Source organism: Salmo trutta, chromosome 34, assembly GCF_901001165.1.
Source record: "Salmo trutta chromosome 34, fSalTru1.1, whole genome shotgun sequence".
In the NCBI taxonomy this organism is placed as follows: domain Eukaryota; kingdom Metazoa; phylum Chordata; class Actinopteri; order Salmoniformes; family Salmonidae; genus Salmo; species Salmo trutta.
Genome location: NC_042990.1, coordinates 24,856,949 through 24,871,396, shown reverse-complemented (window position 1 = coordinate 24,871,396; position 14,448 = coordinate 24,856,949).

Genomic DNA, 14,448 nt, shown 5'->3' with positions numbered 1-14,448 from the left:
AACATTATAGTATTTCCCCCTTCATTTCTCCCTTCTAGTTTACAGTGTGGACTCCCCAGTCCTGAATCCTGCAGGTCATTGTCACTCAGCTCCAGTTCTCTTAGGTGTCAGGAGTTTGAGTTAAGAGCTGAGGCCAAACCATCTCCTTGTGAGTTTACATTGATTCAGCCCAAACAAAAAATAAGATTGCAAAACAGTTGAAAGTTACTTACTTGTCACCAATTCCTATTTGTGTAAATCAAGCATAATATGATTGATTATGGGCATTTGTTGTTATTGTGTTCTAATACTAAGTACTCACAGAGCTCTTCTGGAGCCTTTGACCACTGGCAGCAGCCTCAGAAATTCTTCCTTTTCTGAAGTCAGTAAAACAAAGACCAGAGTTGACCACTGTGCAGGGGAGAGTTTGAATTCTGAGAGACTTCCTGAGCTCAGGAAGCTTTGGATCTCCTCCACTAGAGAATGGTCATTCAGCTCCTTCAGACAGTGGGACAGATTGATGCACCTCTCGGGAGAGGGATTCTCTCTGATTTCTCCTTGATATACTCAACTGTTTCCTCATTGGTCTGTGAGCTGAGTCCATAAACCTCCTAGAAGAGTCTGATTGGACTCCAGTGAGAGGTCCAGAAGGAAGCGGAGGAACAGGTTCAGGTATCCATTCTTGCTCTGTAAGGCGTTGTCCACAGCTCTCTTGTGTAAGTCGATAATTCATTTGTGGCTGGATGATGAGGAAAATTTCCAGGATTTATTTTTGATGAGTGGATTTTTTCCACTGTTGATGAATGTGAAAAACATATAAAGCAGCCAGAAACTCCTGAATGCTCAGATGAACAAAGCAGCACACCTTGCCCTGGATCAGCCTACTTTCTTTTCTGAAGGTCTGTGTACACACTCCTGAGTACACTGAAGCTTCTCATCCTCATAGAAGATCAGATTGCCTTTATCCAGCTGTTTGAAGGCCAGTTTTCCGATGATTTTTACATAATTATCTCTTCATCATTGTGTAGAACTTTAGAGGTTCTAAGGTACTTCTGATTCCTCTGTTGGCTCTGAAACACCATAAAGTGAGTGAACATTTGAGTCAGTTTTGGACATCTCTCCACTCTGCTTCACTCAACAGTCTCTCTAGAACAGTGGCTGAAATCCAACAGAACACTGGTATGTGGCACATGTTGTGGAGACTCTTTGACATCTTTATGTGTGTTATGATTATTTTGGCCAGGTTCTCATCAGATTATTTTCCCAAAGTACTCTTCTTTCTGTGGGCCATTGAACCCTCGTACCTCTTTCACCTGGTCAACACATTCAGAAGGGATCTGATTGGCTGCTGCAGGTCAGGAGGTTATCCAGACAAGAGCAGAGGGAGGCAGATTCCCCTTGATGAAGTTTGTCAGCGACATGTCCACTGAGGTTGACTTTGTGACATCACATCAGCTGTCATTGTTCTTGAAGTCTAGAGGAAGTCGGCACTCATCCAGACCATCAAAGACAAACAGAACTTTGTACTTGTCATAGTTGGAGATTCTTGATTCTTTATGATTAAGAAATTCAATCAAGCTGTACTATTTTCCTTGAATCAAAGTCAGCTCCCAAAAAGGGAGAGTAAATATGAATTGGATATCCTGATTGGATTTTTCTTCAGCCCATTCCAGAATTAACTTCTGCACAGAGACTGTTTTTCCAATGCCAGCAACTCCCTTTGTCAGCACAATTTGGATAGGTTGGTCTTGTCCAGGTAAAGGTTTGAAGATGTTGTTGCATTTGATTGGTCTGTCTTGAGTTTCTTGTCTCCTGGATGCTGTCTCGATCTGTCTCACCTCATGTTCATTATTGATCTCTCTACTTCCACCCTCTGTGATGTATAGCTCCGTGTGGATCTTATTGAGAAGTGTTTTCTTGCTCAGCTATTCCCTCAAACACACACTGAAACTTCTTCAGATTGGATTAGAGTTTACGTTGGAACACCACAGCAAGCTCATCTAAATAACCAACATTGCACAAAATATTGGTATTCATATGAATTTATAAAAACCCTTTTTCTCTGTGGAGACAGTCCCAAAACTAGAATTTCCCCTCTTTTCAACCATGTTTAGAACTGTGTCCTTATTTCTAAGTGTTAATAACCATCCATGAATATTGGACTGGAAATGGAGGCCTAAGTATCTTACCTTTTTCCAGTGTGTCAGCAAGCTCCTTCTGATTCATGTTCCTCAGGATGTGCAGTGTGATCTTCAGCGCCCCCTCTCTGGCACTGCTCTCCTGCTTCTCACCTTCAGCGTCCAAATCAAATTGTATTGGTCACATACACCTGTTTAGCAGATGTTATTGCAACTAGAAGAGAAATGCTCCATTATCATCTCTCTGAGTCTCAAAGCATTCTGGGAGATCAGGACTCCTCAGCTCTTTCCTCACTAAAGTGATGACATAGCACTCAACCCACTGAAACAAACAATTCATGGAGAAAATAAAGAGAGAAGTTATGTTTGTTGTTGTAATAGTTATAATTATATGGGAGAGTAGAATCAGCCCTCAGAGTCATATGAAACATACTATACGTATTCTGAGCACCTCCATGACGTATCCCAGTAAGCAAAATCAATTTAAAAAGATGTCTATAAGATGTATTTTCCAGACGTTGAAGTAAGGTTTGTTTTACGTCTTTTTGGTCATTGATTCTATGGCCAAATTTGAACTGCACATACATTCTCAATGAAGTAAGCATCATATATTTTTATCTTAATATAGGAAAGAGGAGCCAACTGAAGATTGCCCCATACTGCAGAATATATATTATTGTTCCATCTGTCACATGCGTTTATGTTAGCTTTTTCAAAAGCTTTAAAACTGTCAGCGATGATGTTGAAAGTAGTCCAACCTATACAATAGACCAACACACCACTTCAACTACAATAAAATTCTCAGTAACAGTAACAGAAAAGTTTTGTTGCTATGACTGTAATGTGTTGCTGTTTATCTACCTTAGTTGAATGCACTGACCGTAAGTCGCTCTGGATAAGAGTGTGCTGCATGACCAAAATGTAAATGTAAAAACAAACACTTGCAAAGCATGCTGGGCATGATTCTAATGAGCTTGTCTCTTGAACAAGTACAAATTTGGTTGGTACGGACCAGACCAAATCTAAACGAATCATTGATGTACAGTTCAGTACAGTACAGTAGAGTTCAATACAGTTCAGTATTTTACTCTACTATACATACTCTGCTGTTCTTTACTGTAATGTACTGTACGCTGCTGTGCTCTACTGTACTGTGCTGTGTGAGCTGTCCAAACTTGTGAAACATAGACGTCTGTGTTTGGTTCAGATTTGGTCCTTCTGTGGACGTTGAAATCAAGGCCGGTGCGGATCGCACAAAAATAAGACAGCCGGTCCAGATAGGGCCAAAAAAAAGACGTCCTAAAGACACCAGCGTCTGTCCGTGCTTAGTGGGATGATACCTACTAATGGTCTAGTTACTTTAGACAGAAACAAAAGTAGGGACCCACTGGGCACAAACTGGTTGAATCAATGTTGTTTCAGCATCATTTGTCAACGTATTGTGACATGGAATCTATGTGGAAAATACATTGGATATGAAAAAAGTAATCAAAGTAAACTGTTGTTTTGAGGGTGAAATTTCAACCAAAGGATTACGTCATTATGGTAACCAAATTTCAACATACACTCTTAGAAATAACGCTGCGGTATTGTTCCCGGGGGTACAAAAAGATCAAAATACACATAATGTACCTTCAGAGTCACACATAATGATCTCACATGGTACTATTCGATATTTTAGGGTACATGTGCGCAAAAAAAGAATAATGGTACATTTTGGTACCCGATATTTTGAATATAAAGGTACAATCATCACACTCTTACTCTCAAATAAAGGGGTACAATGTGAAGGTACATTTCTGTTTCCCAGGGTACAAATGTATTCTGTGTACCCTCAATACCCTTAATACCCACCATAAGGTACAATGATGATTTGTTTTTACACCTAAAAGGAACTAATGGCTTTGTCACTGGGGTGGTACCCTAAAAAGGCAAAATTGTACCATCATTATTATCATCATCATCATATTTCCCAGCATGCTCTTCTGCAGGTTGATTAAAAAAAAGTTTTTCATAGCTGTGTTTTTGCATGTACATTAATTGATTGATTAATATTATGCTACACGAAGATAAATAACATACATTCTTCTAAACTAATATGATCCAAAATGTTAGATTATTTCCACCTGTTATTGAAATGGTTGTTCCAGTTTAAATAACAGGTAGTCTCCTCACAATTTTTCTAATTCTGACGGTCATTATGAATGCATTTTGCGGTTGAATAAAAATGCTAATAGGAATTACAAATCACTTTGCAAGCCAGTATAATGTGACTTCCCAGGCTTTCAAGGAATCCTGGTTGGAAGATACATGGAAACAGGAGGGAATAAGCAGGAAATCCTTCAACCAGGATTTTTTGAAAATCTGGGAATTTCGGGAAAGTTCACAAAATTTTGCAAAACTACTTGCAGGCCTAATGTGGCCTGTAAACCATGAGTTTCAAGCCACTGATCTGGGTAAAACTAGGCCTCAAAAGAATAAGTTGAGAGATATGTAATGTATTAAAGAGTTATATTTGAATGATAATACACGCTCAGGAACTCAACACCATTATTCCAGAAACCCTAGACCCACTCCAATTTGCATACCGCCCATCAGGAAGTCCAGGATCCAGTTGCAGACGGAGGTGTTTAGTCCCAGGGTCCTTAGCTTAGTGATGAACTTTGTGGGCACTATGGTGTTGAACGCTGAGCTGTAGTCAGTGAATAGCATTCTCACATAGGTGTTCCTTTTGTCCAGGTGGGAAAGGGCAGCGTGGAGTACAATAGAGATTGCATCATCTGTGGATCTGTTGGGGCGGTATGCAAATTGGAGTGGGTCTACGGTTTCTGGGATGACGGTGTTGATGTGAGCCATGACCAGCCTTTCAAAGCACGTCATAGCGACAGACGTGGGTGCTACGGGTCGGTAGTCATTTAGGCAGGTTACCTTAGTGTTCTTGGGCACAGGGGCTATGGTGGTCTGCTTAAAACATGTTGGTATTACAGACTCAGACAGGGAGAGGTTGAAAATGTCAGGCCCTGCGGCCTTGTGAATGTTGACCTGTTTAAAGTTCTTACTAACATCGGCTGCGGAGAGCGTGATCACACAGTCTTCCGGAACAGCTGGTGCTCTCATGCATGTTTCAGGGTTATTTGCCTCGAAGCGAGCATAGAAGTAGTTTAGCTCATCTGGTAGGCTCGTGTCACTGGGCAGCTCTTGGCTGTGCATCCCTTTGTAGTCTGTAATGGTTTGTAAACCCTGCCACATCCGACGAGCGTCAGAGCCGGTGTAGTACGATTCGATCTTAGTCCTGTATTGATGCTTTGCCTATTTGAAGGTTCGTCGGAAGGCATGGCGGGATTTCTTATAAGCTTCAGGGTTAGAGTCCCGCTCCTTGGAAGTGGCAGCTCTAGCCTTTAGCTCAGTTCGGATGCTGACTGTAATCCACGGCTTATGGTTGGGGTATGTACTTACGGTCACTGTGGGGACGACGCCATCAATGCACTTATTGATCATGCCAATGACTGATGGGGTGTACTCCTCAATGCCATCGGAGGAATCTCAGAACATATTCCAGTCTGTGCTAGCAAAACAGTCCTGTAGCTTAGCATCTGCTTCATCTGACCACTTTTTTATTGATCTAGTCACTGGTGCTTCCTGCTTTATTTTTTGCTTGTAAGCAGGAATCAGGAGGATAGAATTATGGTCAGATTTGCCAAATGGAGGGCAAAGGAGAGCTTAGTATGCGTCTCTGTGTGTGGAGTATAGGTAGTCCAGAGTTATTTTTCCTTTGGTTGCACATTTAACATGCTGATAGAAATTTGGTAAAACGGATTTAAGTTTCCCTGCATTAAAGTCCCCGGCTACTAGGAGTGCCGCCTCTGGGTGAGCGTTTTCTTGTTTGCTTATGGCGGAATACAGCTCATTCAATGCTGTCTTAGTGCCAGCCTCTGACTGTGGTGGTATGTAAACAGCTACAAAGAATACAGATGAAAACTCTCTCGGTAGGTAGTGTGGTCTACAGCTTATTATGAGATACTCTACCCCAGACGAGCAATAGCTCGAGACTTCCTTAGGTATCATGCACCAGCTGTTATTTACAAAAATACATAGTTCGCCGTGCCTTGTCTTGCCAGACGCTGCTGTTCTATTCTGCTGAGTACATCGTATAACCAGCCAGCTGTATGTTGATATTGTCGTCGTTCAGCTACGACTCCGTGAACCATAAGATGTTACAGTTTTTAATGTCCCGTTGGTAGTTTTATCTTCTGCGTAACTCATCAATTTTATTCTCCAAGGATTGCATGTTTGCTCACAGAATGGAGGGAAGTGTTTTTTTTGATCGCCTTCGAATTCTCAGAAGGCAGCCCGCCTTTCGGCCCCTCTTTCTTCGCCTCCTCTTCACGCAGATCATGGGGATTGGGGCCTGTTTCCCAGGAAGCAGTATATCCTTCGCGTCGGGCTCGTCAGAGTCATGAAAGAAAAAAAAGATTCTGCTAGTCCGTGGTGAGTAATCGCAGTCCTGATGTCTAGAAGTTATTTTCAGTCATAAGAGACTGTAGTGGCAACATTATGTACAAAATAAGTACAAAAATAAGTTACAAACAACGCAAATAAACAAACAAAAAAACACAATTGGCTGGGGGCACATAAAACATCTGCCTTTTTTATGCGCCCCCACGTATTTGGTTGCATTGTCAACCAAACACAATTCATAATAGGCTACTTGATGTAATATAGTAAATGAGTAATACATCCATGGCCACATTTTGAGGTTAAAGTATCTATTCATTTCTTCTTATGTAAAGCGTGCATGTTCAAGATAGCATGCATAGGTCGTCGCAGGTCTGTGTAGATGTTCACATTTGCTGTAAGAATCTGTGCAGAATTTCCAACAGCATTGGTTACTTGCACCATATACAGTTGAAGTAGGAAGTTTACATACAGTTTAGCCAAATACATTTCAACTCAGTTTTTCACAATTCCTGACATTTAACCCTAGTAAAAAATCCCTGTTTTAGGTCAGTTAGGATCACCACTTTATTTTAAGAATGTGAAATGTCAGAATAATAGTAGAGAGAATGATTTATTTCAGTTTTTATTTCTTTCATCACATTCCCAGTGGGTCAAAAGTTTACATACACTCAATTAGTATTTGGTAGCATTGCTGTCACGCCCTGATCTGAGAGAGCCTTTTTATGTCTCTATTTAGGTTTGGTCAGGGTGTGATTTGGGTGGGCATTCTATGTCTGTATTTCTATGTTGAGGATTGCTTTGTTTCGGCCAGGTATGGCTCCCAATCAGGAACAGCTGTACATCGTTGTTGCTGATTGGGAGTCATACTTAGGCAGCATGTTTTTCCTTTGGGTTTTGTGGGTAGATGTTTTCCATATAGTTTATGTGCCTTATGGAACTGTGTAGTCGTTGTTTTGTTTGTTTTTGTAAGTGTTCACTTTTCTTCAAATTAAAAAGATGAGCATTCATATTCCCGCTGCGTTTTGGTCCTGTGTTCCAGACGACCGTTACAGATCTACCCACCAAAAACGGACCAAGCAGCGTGGAGGGGAGCAGCACCAGGAGTGGAGGAAGCAGCGTGCTCGGGAGGTGATGGCATCCTGGTCGCTGGAGGAATTGGAGGGAAGAATAGACTGGACTTGGGAACAGCTATTTGACCATTGCAACAACCTGCCGGGGAAGCAGGTGGAGGTGAAGAGGCTGATTGGGATGTCTTGAGATGTTGTTTCAATATATCCACACAATTTTCCTTTCTCATGATGCCATCTATTTTGTGAAGTGCACCAGTCCCTCTTGCAGCAAAGCACCCCCACAACATGATGCGGCCACCCCCGTGCTTCACGGTTGGGATGGTGTTCTTCGGCTTGCAAGCATCCCCCTTTTTCCTCCAAACATAACAGTGGTCATTATGGCCAAACAGTTCTATTTTTGTTTCATCAGACCAGAGGACATTTCTTCAAAAAGTATGATCTTTGTCCCCATGTGCAGTTGCAAACCGTAATCTGGCTTTTTTATGGCGGTTTTGTAGCAGTGGCTTCTTCCTTGCTGAGCGACCTTTCAGGTTATGTCGATATAGGACTTGTTTTACTGTGGATATAGATACTTTTGTACCGGTTTCCTCCAGCATCTTCACTAGGGCGTTTGCTGTTATTCCGGGATTGATTTGCACTTTTCGCACCAAAGTACGTTCATCTCTAGGAGACAGAATGCGTCTCCTTCCTGAGGGGTATGATGGCTGCGTGGTCCCATGGTGTTTATACTTGCGTACTATTGTTTGTACAGATGAACGTGGTACCTTCAGGCGTTTGGAAATTGCTCCCAAGGATGATCCAGACTTGTGGAGGTCTACAATTTTTTTTCTGAGGTATTGGCTGATTTCTTTAGATTTTCCTATGATGTCAAGCTAAGAGGCACTGAGTTTGAAGGTAGGCCTTGAAATATATCCACAGGTACACCTCCAATTGACTCAAATGATGTCAATTAGCCTATCAGAAGCTTCTAAAGCCATGACATCATTTTCTGGAATTTTCCAAGCTGTTTAAAGGCACAGTTAAGTTAGTGTATGTAAACTTCTGACCCACTGGAATTGTGATACAGTTAATTATAAGTGAAATAATCTGTAAACAATTGTTGGGAAAATTACTTGTGTCATGCACAAAGTAGATGTCCTAACCGACTTGCCAAAACTATAGTTTGCTAACAAGAAATTTGTGGAGTGATTGAAAAACGACTTTTAATGACTCCAACCTAAGTGTATGTAAACTTCCGACTTCAACTGTACATGGCCGAATTACCGAACGGGCAAGCAAGGCCCTCCTGGAGGTCTGTGGGCCCCCAGATAACATATGATAGCAAAATGTGTAGAATTGCAGGAAATTTGCTTTAAAACCGCAACATTTTCTCTCGGCCTCATGGCAAAATGGAAGTTATGTAGCTTTAAAACTGCAACATTTTCTCTTAGTTTCATGACAAATTGTGTAGAACAGCGTTATGAAACTGCAAATCTTTCCTTCTGCACCATGGCGAAATTGTTTGAAATGCTGGAAGTTAAAAAATTATGAGAAGAAATAGTGCCCCAGGATCCCAAATGCGGTAGTCCGGCCCTGACCATATACTTTTAATGTAATCTCAACTGCAATCCAGATAATTTGGGTTAGGGTTAGGGTTAGATGAAGCACAGTGTTAACACATTAATCTGTTGTATAAATTAACTAAATATCTGACACATTCCCATTTGAACTCTGCTGTTCTTTGAAATGGTTGAATGTGAAGTGATAGATATTTGGGTGACAACAAAACCAAAAATCAAACATTGTTTTTCCATTGGAATTTGGTTGTCCTCTTAGATGGTTGAAAGCATAATGATAACACATTGGAAATTCAACTAACTTTTGGCTGTCTTTTTGAGTGTGTGAATATTTTTTTAAATAAAATAATAAATAAATTGTACCTTTTATTTAACTAGGCAAGTCAGTTAAGAACAAATTCTTATTTTCAATGACGGCCTAGGAACAGTGGGTTAACTGCCTGTTCAGAACGATAGATTTGTACCTTGTCAGCTCAGGGATTTGAACTTGCAACCTTTCGGTTACTAGTCCAATGCTCTAACCACTAGGCTAACCTCTGATCCAATATAGGTGGCAATCTCATTGATCAACGTCTCAACCAAATATTACCCAATTATCCACGTTGAAATTATATAGTGCGTCCAGTGGGGAGGTTGGTCGATGAGGATGGGTGGCATAATCCGCGACCGTCTAGCAATCGAAAGATGTTTGAGTCACATCATTGACAACTGTAGCATTTTAGCTAACCATTCCCCTTATTCTAAACGTAACCCAATTCACCTAACATGCTACGTAAATTAACCTACCCTTTGTCATTGTAGTTCCCCTAAACTTCACATAAATTGTCCTACCCTTTGTCATTAGTTCACCTAACCACCAACGTAAATTCTCCCCATACTTGTCCTTTGTTGTTATGATGCAACAAGCAACCTGGTCTCAGAGAAAGATGTAAAATATGTCCTCCAAGACGTATGATACATTATGCCTTCCAGTTTGTGTGCTATTGTACGACCGGGTAAGACGTATGATACCTTACGTCTTCTAATTCGTATGATATTGTACGATCGCTATTCCATTCATAATGTAACCTACCGTAGCATAATATCATACTGAACGAAGTGTCACAGATTTACATACAGAATAATACAAATTGCCCTGAGACCACGTTGATAAAACAGCCTACCCTGAATATGGAGTCCAGGGCCCTGTTTCAGAAAGTGGGATTAGTGAAAACTCAGAGTTAGTTAACTCAGAGTTGAAGGAAACTCTGGGTTTTTGGTTTCGCAAAGCCAGTTCAGCTTAACTCTGAGTCAGTTACTATGGCAACATACTCTGTGAAGCTAATCTGCTCGCTGGAGGGTTTTCTTCAACTAACCCTGAGTTACCTCCTCCTCTTTAGCTGAAGCCTGCAGACTGAAGGTGTCAGACATGGCGTGTCCTTTTCTTGAAGAGCCAGTTGATATTGAAGCACAAATACACTGCAGAAATCTCAGTCGAGAGAGGGTGATCAGACCCCTTCTTGGATGTTTTATCTTTCCCTGATGATTATCTGTTTGAAACGTTCCATTTTTCTGCACAATCGATCATTCATCTGAACAATATTCTCAGCCCTCATATAGTTCATATGACACATCGTGGACATGCTCTCAGTTTGTAACAAATCCTTTGTGTTGCACTTCGTTTTTTTGCCAACGGGAGTTTTCTGTATAACGCCGGTGACGTAGAGAGAACATTTCCAAGGCAACCGTCTGTCGGGCTGTCAAATGTGACTCTTGCACTGAAACGTTTACTGTACACATTTGTGGTGTTCCCCAGTCACAGACCCACAAGAATCAAAGAAGAATTCCACAGAATTGCAGGTATCAGTCTAAGCAATAATTCATTTATTTAGTATGAAGCTTTGAGACTTGAAGCACTAATCAGTTAATTTGATATATTTTAGGGTTTCCAGGCGTGATTGGCTGCATAGATGGCACTCATATTCCTATCACAGCTCCTTCAGTAAATGAAGGAGATTATGTGAATAGGAAGTCTTTCCACAGCATTAATGTGCAGGTAGGCCTAAATAGTAGCCTTTAGCATTCCAAATGAGAGATACTCCACAATACAGCTACTGCAGCTAATTACTGTTCTGCACTGTGAAGATCATATGTGATGCAGCCCACATCATTAGCAACGTGGAAGCAAAGTGGCCTGGGTCTGTGCATGACTCGCAAATTTTCCATGAATGTACACTGAGCGCTAGATTTGCCCATGGCGAGTTAATATATATATCATATTATAATTAATATTTTGCATTATCATAGGAGAGTTCGATGGTTACCTGCTCAGTGACAGATGGTTACCTGCCAGCCCTATTTGCTGACCCCTTACCCTGATCCTGAGCCCGGCCTGCAGCAACTTTATAACTTGGCTCACTGCAGGACAGAAGCCAAGGTAGAGTTGACCATTGGGATGCTCAAGGCCCAGTTCCAGTGCCTTCGTAGGCTCAGGGTCACCCCAGAAAGGGCATGTGACATTATTGTGGCATGTGTGATTCTTCACAACATTGCCACAATTAGAGGAGAACAATTTCCTACTCAACCAGTGAACGATCCTGATAACGATCCTGACCACCTTGCTTACGCACGAGATGGAAGAGCAGTCAGAGACACAATATTCTACCATCATTTCTGATTGACCCATCACCTCCCCAGTGTCAAATAAAGACAATATGCCTTTCTTTTTATTAAGTATTCTTTATTTCCTGCAAGTACAAATGCAGTACAGTAGTTAATATTTTTTTATGTTGTTCAAACAAGTAAAATCATCCACCAATGGGCACCTCATCCACCTTTAACTGATGTTCCAGTTAATTTTTTTAACTTTTGCATCTGCAGCCTTGTGGTTCATTTCTAAATTACATTTTTCAATTTGTTTCTCTAAATACACCTTGTACAGCTGTTTCACAGGGAGATTTTGGAACACAAAAAAATGACATTGAATTTCACAGTGCCAGGTCTACTTAGTTTCATTGTAAGTCATGGGCCAATGCTGAACAACATCTTACTGAGGTAAGTTGTGCTGTGGAGGTGGATGGACCCTCTTCCTCATTGTAATTTCCAGCATTGCTCTGTTAGAGAAAAAGAAGGTGCAGGTTTTATTATGATACAACACTATCATCAACTGTTAGATGTTATTTTTAAGGTGTAAACCTCAAAGGCCTCTCTGTATCTTCCCTCTCTGTGGCAGCTGGCAAGCTGTCTTCATCATCCTCCTGTAATGAAAATTAACCATTGTGGTGTTCTACTCTAACCCACTATGACAAATCTGTGGAGTATTAAGAGTACTTACAACTGCATGGAGGTCTGTTATGGCAGAAGGCTCCACCAGACATTACACCATCAGTAGCTGGTAGAAGATGAAGAAGATTAGACAGTTGTTTTTACAACTGTGTGCAGGCCACATCACAATTTTTCAAATATATATCTCCGAGTCACCTTAAAATTGATTATGACGTCTGAAGGACAACTAAGAATCTGAAAAAGTAACAGCAGTCAATTACAAAGAATTGTACTGCTACAATAAAATCAGTGTGTCAAGTTGTGTCTAAGATGGATGGGTGGGCGTCACTGAGGTAACACTGGCAAAAGGATGAATGTACATATATCATTAATTTGAATAACTAACCTCTTATGTAGGCCCTTGTCCTGGGGGATGGTTGGGTCAGCCTCTGTGAGTGGTGGTGGTGGACCCCCACCTGTTTTTTGGCCCTCAGCCTTTTTTCTATTGGCTGTAATGGAGGTCAAATTTGAACGTGTCCAGTAAGCACAACATGTAGAGAGACATGTATGTATAAAGGCATTTAGATGTTACTTTCAAATAGACAATATTAAATACTGGCAGTGCTGGAATGGCTGAAAAATGCTATTTTTTTGCTTAGAAAATTTCACTAACTACTTAAATATATCACATGTTGAATGTAGCCACTGAATGCTGTTTAATTAGGTAGGGTAGACTAAATAACATCACAATTGCTTGTAATGAAATTATACCTTACCTGTTTGCAGTATATTTTTAAAATTTCATCTTCAGCTGCTACAAAGTATGTTTTGTGCCTGTTAGGTTGCACCTGCATAAATATTAAACACACACACACACACACACACACCCACACACACACACACACACACACTTATATAAATGTTGAATAAGTGGAACACTCAAGATAAAAAAAAAAAAAATTCAGTAAATACTAACGCATGGACTCGGTCAGCAATTTTCTGCCACGCCAGCTCACGTTCGTTTGCTGCTGCTACTGTATTGCTTTTTTTCTTAAATATATACTCATATTTTGCATACGCATTCATTAATATTTCTAACTTCACTGGGCAGAAGTAGGAGGTTCAAGCACTTTTTTCCCCTGTTGCCATGATGAATCATGTTAGCTGCGTTCCATTGATGAGGGCTTTTTATCTCCTCATGCGCTTTACTCAGGGCATGTCACGTCCTGACCAGCAGAGGGAGTAATTGTATTAGTATTTGGTCAGGACGTGGCAGAAGGGTATTTGTTTTGTATGGTTTAGGTTGAGTGTGAATATTGTAGGGGTGTTTGATTTATTATTTCCGGGTTTTGGTTTATGTTCTATGTTTTGTATTTCTAGGTTCGTTCTAGTTCTTTGTATTTCTATGTCTAGGTAATTGGGTGTTGGACTCTCAATTGGAGGCAGGTGTTTTTAGTTGCCTCTGATTGAGAGTCCTATATATAGGTATGTGTTTTGTTTGTAGTTTGTGGGTAGTTGTATTTTGCACTGCTGTGAGTATTAGCCTGTGAAACTGTTGGTCTGTCGTTCTTTGTTTTCTTCTGTGTTCACATTTATATAATAAAATATAATGATGAACATGCAACCCGCTGCGCCTTGGTCCTCTCTACCCAACGACACCCGTTACAGAACTACCCACCAAAAATGGACCAAGCAGCAGAGGAGGGAGCAACGGATGGACTATCGTGAGACATGGGCAGAACTGAGGATAAGCATTTCCAGGGCTATGGAGGAGTTAAGGGAGCCCGAGAGGCAGCCCCAATAATTTTTTTGGGGGGGCACACGGGTAGTTTGGCTGGGCGAGGATTGAGCCCCAGGCCAAATCCCCGTACCTTTTTTGGGCAACATATGACTGGACAGGTCCCGTGCTTTGGGTTGATGGGTGCTGTGGCGAGGCCGGGTATTTTCAGGCCGGTATGTGCAGTACCAGCGCCCTGCATGTGCCAGGGGAAAGTGGGCATCCAG